Source organism: Doryrhamphus excisus, chromosome 13 (genome assembly GCF_030265055.1).
Source record: "Doryrhamphus excisus isolate RoL2022-K1 chromosome 13, RoL_Dexc_1.0, whole genome shotgun sequence".
Taxonomy (NCBI): Eukaryota; Metazoa; Chordata; class Actinopteri; order Syngnathiformes; family Syngnathidae; genus Doryrhamphus; species Doryrhamphus excisus.
In genome coordinates this window covers 10,126,353-10,142,339 of record NC_080478.1, presented here as the reverse complement: position 1 = coordinate 10,142,339, position 15,987 = coordinate 10,126,353, and the positions used below count along the sequence as shown (strand labels likewise).

Below are 15,987 nucleotides of genomic sequence, written 5' to 3'. Positions count from 1 at the left end.
AAGGGCATTGAGGGATAAGCTATCATTTTCTTCCTCTTACGCATGAAGGGAGGAATGACGGAAGGTCCAATGTCATCACAGTGTCTACAATAATACGGCACAACTCAAAGAACACAGACACCTCCCCCAAAATGATACACTTTTAGCAAACACTACAACTAACGAGCAATTTGTATTTTGGGGAAAATTGACTTAAATCCTTATAGACATGAAACATTTAAGAACATGTCTACACGGACATGGGTATTTACAGAAATGCACATTTGCCCCTCTGCGATGTCAAAAAAATTCCTATCCGCACAGTGGATGAAAATTTAAATATATTTCTGTCCACACCAATACACATTCACAGGCTGTCATGCGCATACCAAAGTAATGCCGGCGCTGCAGCTATGGACTGGTAATGCAATATTAGCCAATGATAAGCGACAATGACATAATTTCCGTGGACAGCACAGTAACAAACATGGTGCTTTGCAGCAAATTAGTATTGCTCTTCAGTGATTTATTTCACAGGAACATTTATTGAATATAAAAACTGTAGAAAGATCATTACGTAAATTCAAAAAGTAAGGGCTCAAGAATTGAACCCTGAGGAATCCCGCACATTAAGCTAGTTCTATTTGAATTATACTTGTTGAATAAAACATGCATCATTTAGATAATCCTGTAACCATGCCAAGGCAAAATCATGGCATCCTTATTTTTGTAGCTCTGCAATAAGAATAGATAAGATGAGATAAGCTATGCGTTTATCTGTCCCACAAGGAAATTTCGGGTTTACAGCAGCAAAAGTATAGTATCACACAAGAGTATAGTACGAAGCACACAAGCAGGGGTAATACCAATATAAATATGATGATCAACTGTAAAAAATGCTTTGGATAAACCTAACAATATACCAAGAGATATTTCTTCTTATCTAGGTCTGTAGAGATTTTCCTAAAAAGCCAATTAAGTTGACATGATTTTTTTCTAAATCATATATGCAGTACAATGTATAGCTTTGGTCCAAATGTTTTATTTTTCTTGCATACACTAGCTTATATAGGGGTGATAGTTTGTGATGTACCGGAATGACCAGATTTGAACATATTACTTTGGCTACTCGGAGTTCGGAGTGGTACAACACCTGATTTCAAGATAAAGATTATAATATATGTCAAATGTTTGATAATAGAATAAGAGACTTCCTTAATCAAACCTGCTCTTATTTCATCATGTCCTGCAGAGGAGTCTCTCACTCAGAGAGGGTCAAATACACTCATTCATATTTACTAAGAAATTATCTGAATGATCTATATTTTGAGCTAAGGAGGGCCGATGTTATTCCTTGAATCCATTTGTAATTTCTGAGGAATTAGTTAAATTCGTCACACTATCACATAGTGATGGAATAAATGGAGCTGCCTTTTCTTTATTCAACAGTTCACTTGTGAGTCTACATGTGGCTTTTGTATCATTGCAGCATTCTGAGAATTTATCAGAAAAATACGTAACACTTTTCATAAATTTCATAAACTGATATATGTATTTTTTTAACAATCAGCATTAAAAGGGATGGGATTAACAACACGTCTCTTACATAATTGAGTTGTTTCCAACAGGGCCCTTTTGTAAACCCTAAATAATCCAAGGTAACTGAATTACTGCAAAACAATTTTACAAACACAGATGTTAATATATTCATAAGCACAGTCAACACCTCCTCCCATTAAACTTTCTCTATTAAGAAGGTATTTTCTGTGAGAATCTACAGTAGTTCATTTGAAAAAAATGAACTAAAAAAAAAACACACAGCTCATAAAATGCAGAGTGACAAATCGCCCTCACCTTTTCAAGGCATCTTGATGACAAGGACGGTGGTGGACCCGTATGGCCTGGTGACTGGCTAGCGGTGGCCGGCTGCTGGTGGTGGTGGATCCGCAGCTTGGTGGCCGGCTGCTGGTGGTGGTGGATCCGCAGCTTGGTGGCCGGCTGCTGGTGGTGGTGGATCCGCAGCTTGGTGGCCGGCTGCTGGTGGTGGATCCGGCCTAGCTAGGTGGCTAGCTGCTGGTGGTGGATTCGACCTAGCTTGGTGGCAGATCCGGCCTAGCTTGGTGGCTACCTGCTGCTGGTTTGTAGATGCGGCCTAGCTTGGTGGCTACCTGCTGCTGGTTTGTAGATACGGCCTTGCTTGGTGGCTGGCTGCTTGTGGTGGTGGATCCGGCCTAGCTTGGTGGCTGGCTGCTCGTGCTGGTGGTAGATTCGGCCTCGCCTGCTGGCTACCTGCTGGTGGTGGACCTGTCCTGGCCTGGTTGCACCCTACTGGTGGTGGTGGATCCGGCCTAGCCTGATGGCTACCTGCTGCTGCTGTTGGTGGTGGCGGATCCGGCCTAGCTTGGTGGCTGGCTGCTGGTGGTGGATCCGCAGCTTGGTGGCTACCTGCTGGTGGTGATGGTGGATCCGGCCAGGCCTGATGGCGAGCTGATGGTGATGGATCCGGCCTGATTTGGAGGCTGGCTGCTGGTGGATCGAGCCTAGCAGCTCGCTGCTGGTGGCTAGCTGTCCTGACTTGTTAATCGATGAAGGTTGGTGTTGAGTGATTTTCATAGCAATAAACAGAACTAAGGGTGGTTTACACTGGTTACCAGGGATGAGGGATGTTAGGGATCATGCATTAACTAAGACCCATAGAGTCAGCTGTTCACTCATTATACTGAATATTGTAGACATAATAGGACCCTAGGGGAACTGAAAGGGGCGAGCAGGAAGTGATGTTGGGGGGTCAGAGTTGAATTTTAGCTTTGCATGGGTTATGTCCACGCAAGTGGCTCATATTTTTATTATGCATTTTTCTTATGGATTATTGTGCCTGGTGCCGGTGATCAAATATTACAGTAACATTACTGACACCTAGTAACCAGTGTAAAATACTACATATTATCAATGTCTTTTGAGGGCCTCATACAGTATATGTACTTTAATTTATTTAGCCATTTTCTGCTTAAATGTCTTTTTTTGTTTTGTTACTATAACCACACTGTTATTCAACCTCAACAACAACCTCAACCTCAAAAATTATTTTTGAAAAACCATCATAGAATCAATTTCTCAAAATTTTAAACACAAGTGGCGACAGATGACTATAAAGACTCTACGTCTATCATTTTAGCAACATTTACATACTAGCACAGACACCAGGGTGAACACAACAGCTAATGAGTAAACATTTGTGAAAATAATAATAAAAATAATTTCAGACTTTAATAAACAGTAAAAAAAAAAACAGTAATATGTGATAAACTGAAAAGGCTTTGAAAAGGTATGATCTGAATCTATTTTCAGAAAAAAATACATTTAATGATTTAATTATTAAAATACAATACAGTTACATAAAATATAATGTAAAATATGCAGATCACAAAAGTTGGTAAACCAATGTTATTATTGCAATTACATCAAATATATGAACAAAATGAAAAGCAATGGACAGCATTGATATTACAAGTATTACAGTGAGGGTGAAGATAAATATGCCAGCTTAACCGGCATCAAACACATTCTTTCACTCTTTAGGAAAGTCGGTGACCTTCTGTCAAATATGTTTCTTTTCTTCAGCAAGTTTTTAATCTTTTTTTTTTTTTTTTTTTTTTACCCCGGCTCACCTCTGCTGATATTTCAATATAGAACAGCAAAGTGACCCAGCTTTCTAAACCTTGTGCTCAGCATAATAAGTCTGTGTTACGATTAATGAGATACCCAAGGCATTATTCATTATCTTATATATCTTATTGATTGCATTGTCTTTCATCTTTGCAGGCGTTCTTTCTCTCGGTGTGACCACCAGCTTTCTTTACAAGCCTCTGGCTGTCTGCGTTCACACCTTCTCTCCCCTGTGAACAATAGGACTTGGTGAAGGTTGAATAGTCATGGCATGTAAAATGCAAGCCTGTATAACTAAGCCTCCATTACCTGCAGCGTGTGCACGCTAATAAGGCCCTGTCCAAGCAGGAACGTTCCTGGGATTTTTTATTTTTTTTTGGCAGGTTGAAAAAAAAAACTAGCGTCCACACTATGCCAGATTTGTAAATAGTTGCATTGGGAAGGGATCACTGGCAGAAAACAATGTAATACACAAGGCACACTATGTGTGGCGCTGTGAACAGACATGCGCCTTATCTTAACTCAATGACCGTATGTATCAAGCACCTCAGAGCAGGGCGATTCAGAATCACCGCCCATGCAGCTCCACTTAACCGTTTTGTTTTACTTAGAACATTCACTCTCAGGCCTTGCAATTCAAGACGCCTGCAGGAGAATTGAGCCTCACAGTCTCCACATATCCAAGTCACTTAGGCTTTGATTGACCTCGTCTCGCTTGCAGGATGTGAGAGTGATGCCTGCAAGGAAGTCAGACAGCCACATTTGCAGCGGTAGTGGCCCACCAACGGATTCCAAACATGAACATTTATTGGGGAGGAAGGCTGTGCGGTTTGATGGAAGCTGGGGATTGGAAGTGACACAGCATAAATAGGAAGCATTAGATAATTAAACTGTGTTTACAGCACAGATGAGCCCACAATGAATCTGGCTGTCCAAAGCCATTTAAATTTCAGTCCTTTTTCGATGGACAGAATGCTACTTTTCCATGCACTACAGTTGTATTCCTAAATATATCTACGAGAAGCATCAGAAGTCATTAATGTCAGGCAGTGACATGTGGTGAGGTTCATGGCTGATGAGACACTGACTTTTTGTGATTTTTTTTCTCATGTTAATAAAGCTGAGCTGCATGGCGGTCGTGTGGTTAGCGTGCAGACCTCACAGCTAGGAAACCAGAGTTCAATCGCACTCTCGGCCATCTCTGTGTGGAGTTTGCATGTTCTTCTGGTGCATGCATGGGTTTTCTCTGGGGACTCTGGTTTGCTCCCACATTCCAAAAACATGCTAGGCTAATTGGCGACTCCAAATTGTCCATAGGTATGAATGTGAGTGTGAATGGTTGTTTGTCTATATGTGCCCTGTGATTGGCTAGACCAGTCCAGGGTGTACCCCGCCTCTCGAACAAAGACAGCTGGGATAGGCTCCAGCACCCCCGGGACCCTCGTGAGGAAAAAGTGGTAGAAAATAAATGAATTAATTAACTGTAAAACATATGTTACGTATGTTCATAGTCTTCAGCTGTACATAAAGTACCTGCAGCCTCTTCTTCTTCCAGGAAACCTAATACCTCTACTTCTAATACAACTAAAATTCTTATAACCCCCCAGGTGAGCTTGGGTATGTTAACCTCCATCTTGACAATAACATTCATTAATTTATTCTGCAGGGCATACAAACGCTGGATTTTGCTCTATGGAAGAACAGCAGTGACAAGCACCTTCCAACTCCATTTCGGATGCAGCAGGATTCCAAGCGTTTCTGGTACGTCATGCCTATGTATTTTAATGGCAAGATTAGCAAGAATAATTATGTCACAAATACATCACACATCATTACACAGGGTGTAGAAATTCATGGTGTATAATACATATTTCTGCAACATGATATTATTGGAATCATGCTGACATACAGTAGCTGGCAGGCGCCATGATCCAACTCGGTGTGCAGTGTGATGGTAAGCAGGCATGCTCACGGCATCCTCACCTGTTCTGGGAATGTGCAAAATAAGCGATATTTACTTAAGAAAAAAAAAATTAATATATTTTTTGTAAATATGTGAATTTATGTAGACAGAGGATTGAGAAGTTTAGAAAAAACAATGAAAGCCTACCCTTAAATGGGACCTGTTATGCTAATTTTCCAACCCTTTGTATTGAGTTGTGGATTCATAGATCAGCGACACACAATAACCCGCAGAGAAAGGTTTTTAGATCCTCCAGAATCTGCACCTATTCCATCTGTATCTCCTTGGATTTCCAAAATGGTCTCTTTTCCTTTCACCCACCCACAGCCTGCCTAGGGACACACCCACTTGGTCACATTCCCAAGCACTCTCCAAGACTTCCGGACTACTGCAGAACCCCACTTTCTAATTTTATTGGTATAGGAGTTGATAATACATGAATAAACCCTTTGGCGAGCTACATGAAAAGTGATTGGGAGCTACTGGTTGTGTCTTGCGGGACTACCACTGACTGGTAGTGGAAAAAGGCTGTTAGCAACTCCAGACATCGGTGAACTTGTAATTTGCACAACACTCCCGGTATGCACACTCTATAATGCTAGACATACAACCGCTTACTTACACAAAATAAACGTAGAACACCAGCGGGGAAGGGGTGGTGTGTGTTTCGGTGGGGGGTGGGGCCTACAGCTTGTACTCAGTGTTGGCACACTGTGATGTCACAAAGAGCCGGTGTCACTCTGAATCCTAGCCATCCTGAATTTCTTTCTTTCTCCTAACGTCATCTTGCAACGTAGTAAACTCTGAAGTGAAATGAAGGAACACAAAAAGAAAACATTTGCAATGAAACTATGAATATTAATGCTTGTATTATCATTTTGCAAGCACCTGAATCATTGCCGTATGTTTATGATAAATGAGTGCTTCTTCACACACTGCCGGGTCTCTTGACCGACAAATAGCAGAGTAAGATACCAGCTATAACATATGCTAATGTGCCCTCAAAAGGCTCTACTGTCAATGATACCCTGTGCCACTGTTTAAGCTGTTTAAGTCAATTGTTCTCTTATTTTACATTGTAGAGCTTTTTTTTTACTGCCTGATTACTCACTTACAATGAAGGGAAACAATGAAATGGTCATCTATGAAAACCCACAACCCTCTCGCGTTTGTATTTGTTATTTTTGCCTTATGGAAACAACGCAGCAGCTTCTATAAAAGATGCTCGCTGCAAGTGCTCATGACACCAAAAAATATGTTAAAAAAAGACAATAACAAAATGAAAATACTCACTTAAATACTTTTGTCATATTGATGTTATAGATAAATAAACAAATCTAGATTGTGGCTGAAATGCAGTGGTGATTTTGACGCTCTTCAGAGCGAGTTTTCGGAACCACCGCCATCGGTGACGTCACAATGAGAACACGTTCCGGGAACCAAATTCAAACAAACACAGCCATGAACTCACTGCAAAGAAAGTGATACACCCACAAACTGATATTGTTTTGTAACACCTATGATCTAACACACACACAAAATTGGCCACAAGTACGTTCAAGGTACAATGACTGCTCAACGCAAAGTACAATATCAATGAGTAGCAATCGTTGTTTATCTAGCCCTGGCATGAAACCCCATACTATAATTCTAAGATTCCTTGAATGGATCTAGTTAAAAAAAAATGCAAGATATGCTATAACATATGTCAGTGTTTAGCTAGAAAGTCATGTCAAGAATATTTCAAAAAATTGTATTATGAGCATTTTAAAGCAACAATTTACATCTTCTTTACTGTCGCTGAGAGACTGGCTTGTAATAAAGAGAAAGGGAAAAAAAGGGATATAGACAAACAACCATTCACACTCACATTCATACCTAGACCTATAATTAACCTAGTATGCATGTTTTTGGAATGTGGAAGGAATACCCGGAGCAAAAACCCACGCACGGGGAGAACATGCAAACTCCACACAGAGATGCCCGAGTGGGGAATCGAACCCAGGTCTCCTAGCTGTGTGGCCTGTGCGCTAATCACTCAACCGTGCAACCTGGTAAACAAATAAATAAATTAAAAATAAACGCACTTTATTGGACAGCGGCAATATTCCCATTGGATGCAACTGTTCCTGTTTTCCTGTATTCCAGTATTGGCCTCAAAGTCAATAACACCACTACTGTAATCCCTTGGGCAAAAACAAAACAATTTTCTGTGACTGGTACTAGGTAGTCACTTAGTTAAGTACCACCTAAATATCCCAACTACAGAATTAGGATCATGTTGCCCATAAAATATATCCCACCCAAACCTTTTCATGACATTTTTAATTGTGCGTGGACGGAGAGTAGCTCTCCTTTCCCTGTGCTAATCCAGCCTGCTTCGTCCCAACAGTCCTGGCCTATGGCAGCCCACAAAGTCTAGTGAGCGGTGCTAATCTCCAGGCTTCTGTAGCCTGGGGGGGGGCAGATCTCTCTTCCACCTTGGGAGGCCCAAGCAAGGGGGTAGCTAGGCCTTGGACCTCAGTCCCTGAGCTCTGCTTGTCGGATTAATGCACCTAAAGGGACACGGGGCGTCTGATGGGCCGCAGCCTCATAGGATCACAAATGGTGGTTGCAGGGAAAGATGGGTTATCACACAACTGATGAACAATTCAGCAAGACAGCTAGTGGAGATATACCGTAGAGATAAAATGTTATGTTTACATGTTGAACTTGTACATGTGAATATACCTCAGGGTACTATGAAGCATAGGATCACTGCAGTAATGTACATTAGCCGAGGGAGACATGTTCCCTGTCATCCACCCCAGGAGGAGGCCGCAATGTGCTTATATGATAATATGATAATGGAGAAGTAATTCAATAATTAATGGTGATAACCATCAGCAGCAGCCCAAATCGATTCTTATCTTTGCCTGTGCTGAGCAATGCTACATTTTTAATGTTCTTGTCATTTTGATTAAGATCATGTCATTGCCTTTGTCCTCACTTATAATGTGAATCTGAGAGCTGGGAGAGGGCCGGCTTTAATTAGGCTTGTCCAACTCACTGTGCCCAGGAGTGATCTCACACACTTTTGCAGTGAATTTATGCATAACATTTAACATGCAAATTAATTATAAAAAAAATATTAATTATGAAAAATATTGCATTAGTAGATACAAAAGGTTGGGGGTAGAGTTAGGGTTGGACTTAAAATCAGGGAATCCCAAAAAAAGATTAATGTATGATTGAGGATAGATAGTAGCCTAACCTGGTGAGAATTACAGTTTTAGTTCGTTAGTCTTAGGTAATACCTTTACTGGGTGTGATAGACTATATTACCATTAGGGTTTGGATACAAAATGTTAAGTTTGAGGTGATAGCATTAGTCAGATTAGGGTTATACAGTGTTACAAGATTTTTGTGGTCATGGTTAGGAGCTGGTGAGATGGTAAAATAAGATGGTGAGGCATACGGTTAGCCAGCAGAAGAACTGATGTGTAATACAATTAGGATAGAAATATTAGGGAGAGGGTTACAATACAGAATGTTAAAAATTGGGTTTGTGTTCGGCAAAGCTTTAACTGATGAGATACACTGTATTAAGGTTAAAGTTAGGGATAGATTACAAAATGTCAGGGTTAGGGTTACAAATAGTGTTCAGATGAGCTAGTAGCCTAACCTTGTGAGACATACGGTATTACAATTAGTTAAATTGTTAGGTCTGTGATGCAAATGTTAGGGTTAAGCGATAAAGTTAGGATGAGAGATGAAACGGTAGCTTTGCCAGTAGCCTAAGCCAGTGAGGCATTATCGATATATTCTACTGACCTGAATATCAGACGGTGTTTTTTCCCTCTAGGAAAATACTGAAAAAGATGAGCCGTCTTCTATTTGGGGGTCTAGAGTGATACATGCAACATATTGAGAGATCGACCCAAGCAAGTCAGAGCTTTTCATCCAGCCACACACACCAGTGAGGAAATGCAGATGCCTGCAGGGGGGAAAAGTGTCTCAAAAGTTGGCAGATTTAGCAATAAGGGAACACAAGGGAATGTTCTTGAAATTTTGTTTTGGTAGGTTTAGTATGTAGTTCCATCCATCCAATTGAAAATAATGTAATAAACAAGACAGACCTATGTGTGGCGCTGTGGACAGACACACAGGACGAAACCATACAACACTCCAAACAATACAACAAAAAAGAAGCCTTAGGATGGGTGGAATTACTTCTGCAAGTCATTATGGATTATCAAATAAATATCAGGAATATGTCAAATAGGGTGAGTCATGTTTGTCGAAATATTCTGATATTATGTTGGCTTGTCAACAAAGCTGATCACATGATGAGGACAAGACGGTGCTTGGTTGGTGATGTTATTCTTCTCATATTGCCTATGTACACGGTTGGTTTTGCCATTAAAAGAATAATTTAAATAATACAGTTTCAGGTCACCAAGAACGCCACTTATACTAATTTAAGCAATACTAATTTAAGCAATTTCTGTTGAGACTATGTGTGGACACAAAAATGAGCATTTTGTCATTCTGCAAAGAAATGTTTGATATTTGTGACTACTAATCTACATGAACTAAATTTAAAATCTAAATTAAATATGCAGCTTTATTACAGCCAAAGGACTGAATAAAGGAACATTTGAGTTAAACATTTGTGCATGTTCCAGACAAAGGTGAATTCTTGCAACGAGTAAGCCTAAAGTCGATAGACCACAGGCGGTATCAGGTTGCAGGTGGGCACTTTAAGGCATTTAGCCTGTTAATTCCCATTTTAAATCATTCAACCTCAATCTTTTTTTCCTCCTGCATCTGCACGTTCACACCTGCACCTGAGGAGGCAACATGGCGGCATTTTATCCCCGTTGCCAGATACACACCAATTGAGTGAAAACCCAGGGGGCTCAGGAACCGTGATGAGGAGGGATTAGGAGTGGTGGGGTTGTCAGCAGGATGCATTTGTGAAAGTGTGAGTGTGCGTGTGTCAGTGGGTGTGTAACCATGTTGGCGAGACAGGAATCTTGCAGTTTTGGTATCGCTTGCCTGCTGAATTTGGTGAATGGTGGCTTTTAAGGCCTACAGTGGATCATGCGAGAGAAAATCCGAAAATCTGCAAAGGAAGTGATGTGGTATTAAAAAGATCACACCCAGGTTATTTCCATTGGCAGTATTCTACCACAATTGCTCTGCTACCATACCATTATCTATTATTATCACATGATCACATGTATTATTGTGCACCTTCATTTTTTTTACATTTCTACCTCATACGTTTTGTACCCATGTTGAGATTTTTGTACAGCTACAAAAACACTAAATTCGAACATAATACAAATTAAACTGCCAATTATCTTGCCTGTGGCAGCCATTAAGCAACAATATCACATAATTACTACAGATTTTAACGCAAGCAGGAAATTCAGAGCAGGAAATTTAGCAACGTTAATAACCCCAACAATACTACAGTACAACGATGAAATGCTAACACACAAAAAATGACAAGAATTGTTCGAATCATATATTATCATCATCATAGTGTGCATGTAGACCTGGGTTCGATTATTCGATTGTGCACCGTGCATGCATGGGTTTTCTCCAGGTACTCCGGTTTCCTCCCACATTCCAAAAACATGCTAGGTTAATTGGCGACTCCAAATTGTCCATAGGTATGAATGTGAGTGTGAATGGTTGTTTGTCTATATGTGCCCTGTGATTGGCTGGCGACCAGTCCAGGGTTTACTCCGCCTCTTGCCCAAAGACAGCTGGGATAGGCTCCAGCATACCCACAACCCTAGTGAGGATAAGTGGCATAGAAAATGAATGGATGGTGTTCATTTTAATATACAAGCACTACATACAAGAGCAATTTTAAAGACGAATGTGGCTAGGCTAGACACATATACTGTTTTCTTTATTACAAGTTACTGTAGTTTCAACAAACGTTTGATGCATATTGTTGGTTTAAGTAAAAAAAAAAATAAGATTCATGCTGTGAGTTAAGGAACAATAATCCATAAAGTGTCATGCAGCATTTTCAGTTCTGCTAAAAACCCATTCATGTAATTTTTTTGATAACTCCCACATGCAGCCCAGCCTTTCAATAACATAATAGCTGCAAACCAGGCTCTAAATAAATATGTATTGGCCATTTAGGCCTAATGATTGTAAATGTGTAACATATCTGACCGCTCTGTCTTAATATTATATCACTTCCTGACAGATGGTAACACACTGCCCACAATTAGGCAGCACATGGCCAGGATCTGTCCATTTCTGGAAAGTGAAGCTGACATACTTTCTAGTTATCTGCCAGCGTCTGACATTAATCTGGCAAAAGATAAAAGCACTTGGCTAAATTCCAGTGCCCATAGTGGCGTGTGCTTCCTGCTTGGATCTTTGAATTGATATTCCATCTCATATCATCTCACATGTTATTCTTACTTTTTTTTCCTCTGCCCTTTATCTAGCAAAGGGCTTCATTTGCTAACTTAAGTGGGAATTCAAAAAGCCTGACAGTTAAGTGAAAATGTATGCATTTGTTAGAAATTTCAATAAACAATTATTTAATGTGACTCTCCCAACTTTTTGGTCTTTTAAGCACTTTGGACATCCCTGCCTTTATAGCTCATTTCCGGTTTGAATGCATTTTTCTTGTTAATTATTTAGCTTGTTAGCTTCCTTTCTAGCAAGCGAACTATTATTACTAGACATGAATGTTATTCGCCTAGAATTGGTCTGTAATTGATGCTTTACGATGTAATTTTTATTGTTGGGTTGCATGTCATTTCATGTCCGGTTGCAGTTGCGGCAGGCAAGCACATGGGGGCAAACAAGCATGGTTAGAACGAGACCTCAAGTGAAATGAAATCCAAAATTGTACGTGTCCCAACCTGAAGGTTGCATGTTCGATACTCAGTTGTCCCGTGACCATGTCGAAGTATCCTTGGGCACGACGCTGAACCGAATGCTGTGTCATTCTTGAAGGTAGAAAAATGCAATACCAGTACATTTACAGTAAACCTCGGATATATCGGACTCGGATATATCGGAAATTCGCTCACAACGGACAGATAAAAAAGAACCAATTTTTCTGTAATGCATTTCCAATAAAAATTCATTGCATATATCGGATTTTTTATAACGGATTTCTCCTATTTCGGACAAAATCTCCAGTCCCGTTCCAATGCATTTCCATTAAATTTCCCTCGCATATATCGGATGGCCGCATCATGGCGCTCCGATTTGCCGAATCGTGACAGGCCGCTATACAACGTCATTTGCAGCGTTTGCAGCGTTGCCTGCGCGTCCAGGTACATTGGAAACATAGTCAAGGAAGTGCCTTTTTATAACGGCTAAAATCTGATTTACGCATATACCGGATATAAATCCGATATATGCGTAAAACGGACATTTTCCGGTAAACGCAGATAACGGATTTCGCTTATATCGGACAAAACCAGTGGGAACAATTGAATCCGATATATCCGAGGTTTACTGTACCATTTACATATATTTGTTGAATACGGATTTCGGAAGAAAGTTGCTCAGGCAGTCCATGACAAAGGGGGGAAAAAAATCAAGAGAAATTAAAAAAATACTGAAAGGCGTCTGTTGAATTGCTGAAAATGCTCGGGTTTGCAGTGACCAACAACAAGCACACCTTCTAGTCTGTGGATGTATAAATCTTTAGACAAAGAATATAATACTTTAACTTATTTACAAAGTACCCGTAAGGTATGCTGCGTACACTGGGGCAGACTCCTTTCTCCTTACATGTAATAAAGCGGGCAGTGACTTCTGTAAACATAGAGAACCCTTTGTTCACTTCGAAAACTTCACATCATGACAACTTGTTGTCATTTGTTGCAAGGATCCAAAACTTGTAAGCAATGGAGTTTTGCTTGTGCATCCATAAGCCACATATTGCAGCTGTCAATTACCTACATCAAGAATGATATGAGAATTATCTCTCAATTTATCAGCGTTACCATTTGTGACATGCTAAATGTTCACTGTTGTTGACAGTGACAGTGGAGGAGTTGGGCGGAGGGCGCATACACAGACGTGATCAAGATTGAGCATCGCAATAAACTAACACCATCGGACACAGCACCTGCTAACGCTGCAGAGATTGTTCCCTGACTAGGACAGACGCCCTTTTACAGATTTCCCTTCCCTCCATCCATGCCTTCAAGTTGCTCCTGACAAACCGCATACTCATCCGACACCACAGAGCATAAGAGGAAAAGGGAGTTCCAAGCAACTGCGAGGAGTCTTTTATTTTTAGTTAATGATTGGACAAACAATCCTTGCCTTGGAGCCGTGCCCTCTGGTGGGTGTGGCTACCCCTGGGGCCATTCTCTAATAAGCACAGTTCCCCGTTGGACAAAAAAAAAAGAAAAAAAAGGCTGATATTTGCTCAGCAACTGGAGGAGGAGGCGAAATAGCTGTTAGGATATTGCTTGTCTATGACACATGAAGACGGTACAAGACCGTGACGAGGGAGGGAGGGAAGGAAGGAGAGGAGGGTCAGAGGAAGGGATGGATGGAGTGACAGAGGGAGGTTGAGGTGGTGATGGTCGGGTAGAAAGGGAGGGGGGGTCCTTTTCTGCACACACACACAACACGTCGAGGAACAGATGGGGCCTGATAAATCCTGAAAGGGAGGCATTACCTGCCCAAGTCACCAAGCAGCCACAATTATCACAGGGCTCTGGGTTCATTGTCAATTAGAGTGGCAGTTAAAGCCAGGCAGCAGCTGTGGCAGATGGCCGGGATCCAGAGAAGCCGGGGGAGCCGGGACAGAGGGGAGCCCCAAGGCTCCCTCCATCACTCCTCCCACTTTCCTCCAATGCCTCTTTTTTTTTTTTTTTTTTTGCTTCGATGCAAGCAAGGTCTGCTTTGGAGAAAGATCTACTTCTTATTTGAGAGGAGACTCCATGAAGACATTTGATTAAACAAAATTAGAAAGAATATACGTAGAACCACACACACACTTCCCCAACAGAAGGTTACCCAGCACATTTTGCAGGGTACAGATTAGTATGAAATAGTGTTTTACACCAAAATCCTGTATTGATGACATACTTTTGGGACCATTGGGCAGTTTTCACACTGTCCTTTCACTTTTTAATAATGCAGTCCTTAGCCCAATTGTAGTTTCAGCAATCTCCGTGGATTAAGGGTGTCGATTTTTTCACTTGCAATACCAATATTGCAATGTTGTGTATGGGTCAACACTATATATATCTATATCTATCCAATCCGATATCAGCACAAATCATTCATACTTTTATTGCTTATTTTGAAGTGTAGAATGCATAGTTAGTAACAATGGGTACTGTATGAGTACTGAGTATTGCGTTGAATGCACGATGGAGTTGGTCTTGTTGAACTTGGTGGTTCTGTGATCACTTGGGCTCTATCTGAGGGCTGCTGAATAGAATGCTGGAACAGATTCTGGAATGGCCTGCTCTTTTCGGAGTGCTGATATGGGCGCTTTTGGATGCAGGCTGATGTAATCTGAAAGTAATTTTTTTTTTTATGATACCACATCGGGACACCCCATATGTTTTCTCATTCCTGTCTAGGTGGGGCCAGTCCAGTCAGCTTGGATAGGCTCAAGCTAATCTGTGATCCTGAATAGGATAAGTGGAAAACAATAAATCCAATTGAAATCATACTGACTACTAATAAATAGGTACTATTTTTACATCATTTCACAAAGGACTGACTCAGAATCCCAAACATGTCTTTTGGGCAACAGTCTAGACCTTTTCCTCCCCTGTTCTCCATCTCTATCCATCTCTATGTGCCAAGCGCCGGCCTACCATAGCACAGGCTGACAAGACCACCGCCTTCTGCCGAGTCTGTCCCGGTGATCTTCAAAAAAGCCTGAGCCAAGGCTCACCAGCAGGCTTCACTTTCACCAAGTACCTCCATTCATCACCAGGCAGGGGTGCTGGAAGAAGGGGATGGAGGACAGGGGGACGTTCGGAGGCACACAGCAGGGGGCCGGTAAAGGGTGTGTGTGTGTGCCCCCCTTAACGTCCCCTCCCCTTTTTTCCTTCTCCACAGGCTGCTGAGAATACAGGCCTATGCCACAGACAGCAGCCACACTCCTCTCTTACATGTTTTACAATGGACCTCCAAATGTATTCAGGGGGGAGGAGAGGCCTGCTCTCTTCTATTGCTGCCTTGCTCCTTCACCCTTGTCTCTTGCCCCCGCCTATTCTGTCACCCTCACCTCATCCCTCTCCCCCTTTCCTCTCCTGCTTTTCCCTCCCCACTGGGGCATCATTTCTCCTACTTTGTTCCGCCAGTCCCGGGTCCAGTGTCTGGGCCGTCCTGATAGCAGAGAAGAAGTAGCAGCCTATCCATCT

The 15,987-nt window shown here is 41.4% G+C and overlaps 1 long non-coding RNA gene across 1 annotated transcript; it reads left to right on the top strand.

Annotated features, from left to right (window-relative positions):
- The first annotated feature begins 2,113 nt into the window (after window positions 1-2,113).
- LOC131140037 (uncharacterized) lies at window positions 2,114-6,194 on the top strand. The gene is made up of 3 exons (XR_009132337.1): window positions 2,114-2,570; window positions 5,312-5,406; window positions 5,936-6,194. It is a non-coding gene; the product is annotated as an uncharacterized LOC131140037 (long non-coding RNA).
- The last annotated feature ends 9,793 nt before the right edge of the window (window positions 6,195-15,987 follow it).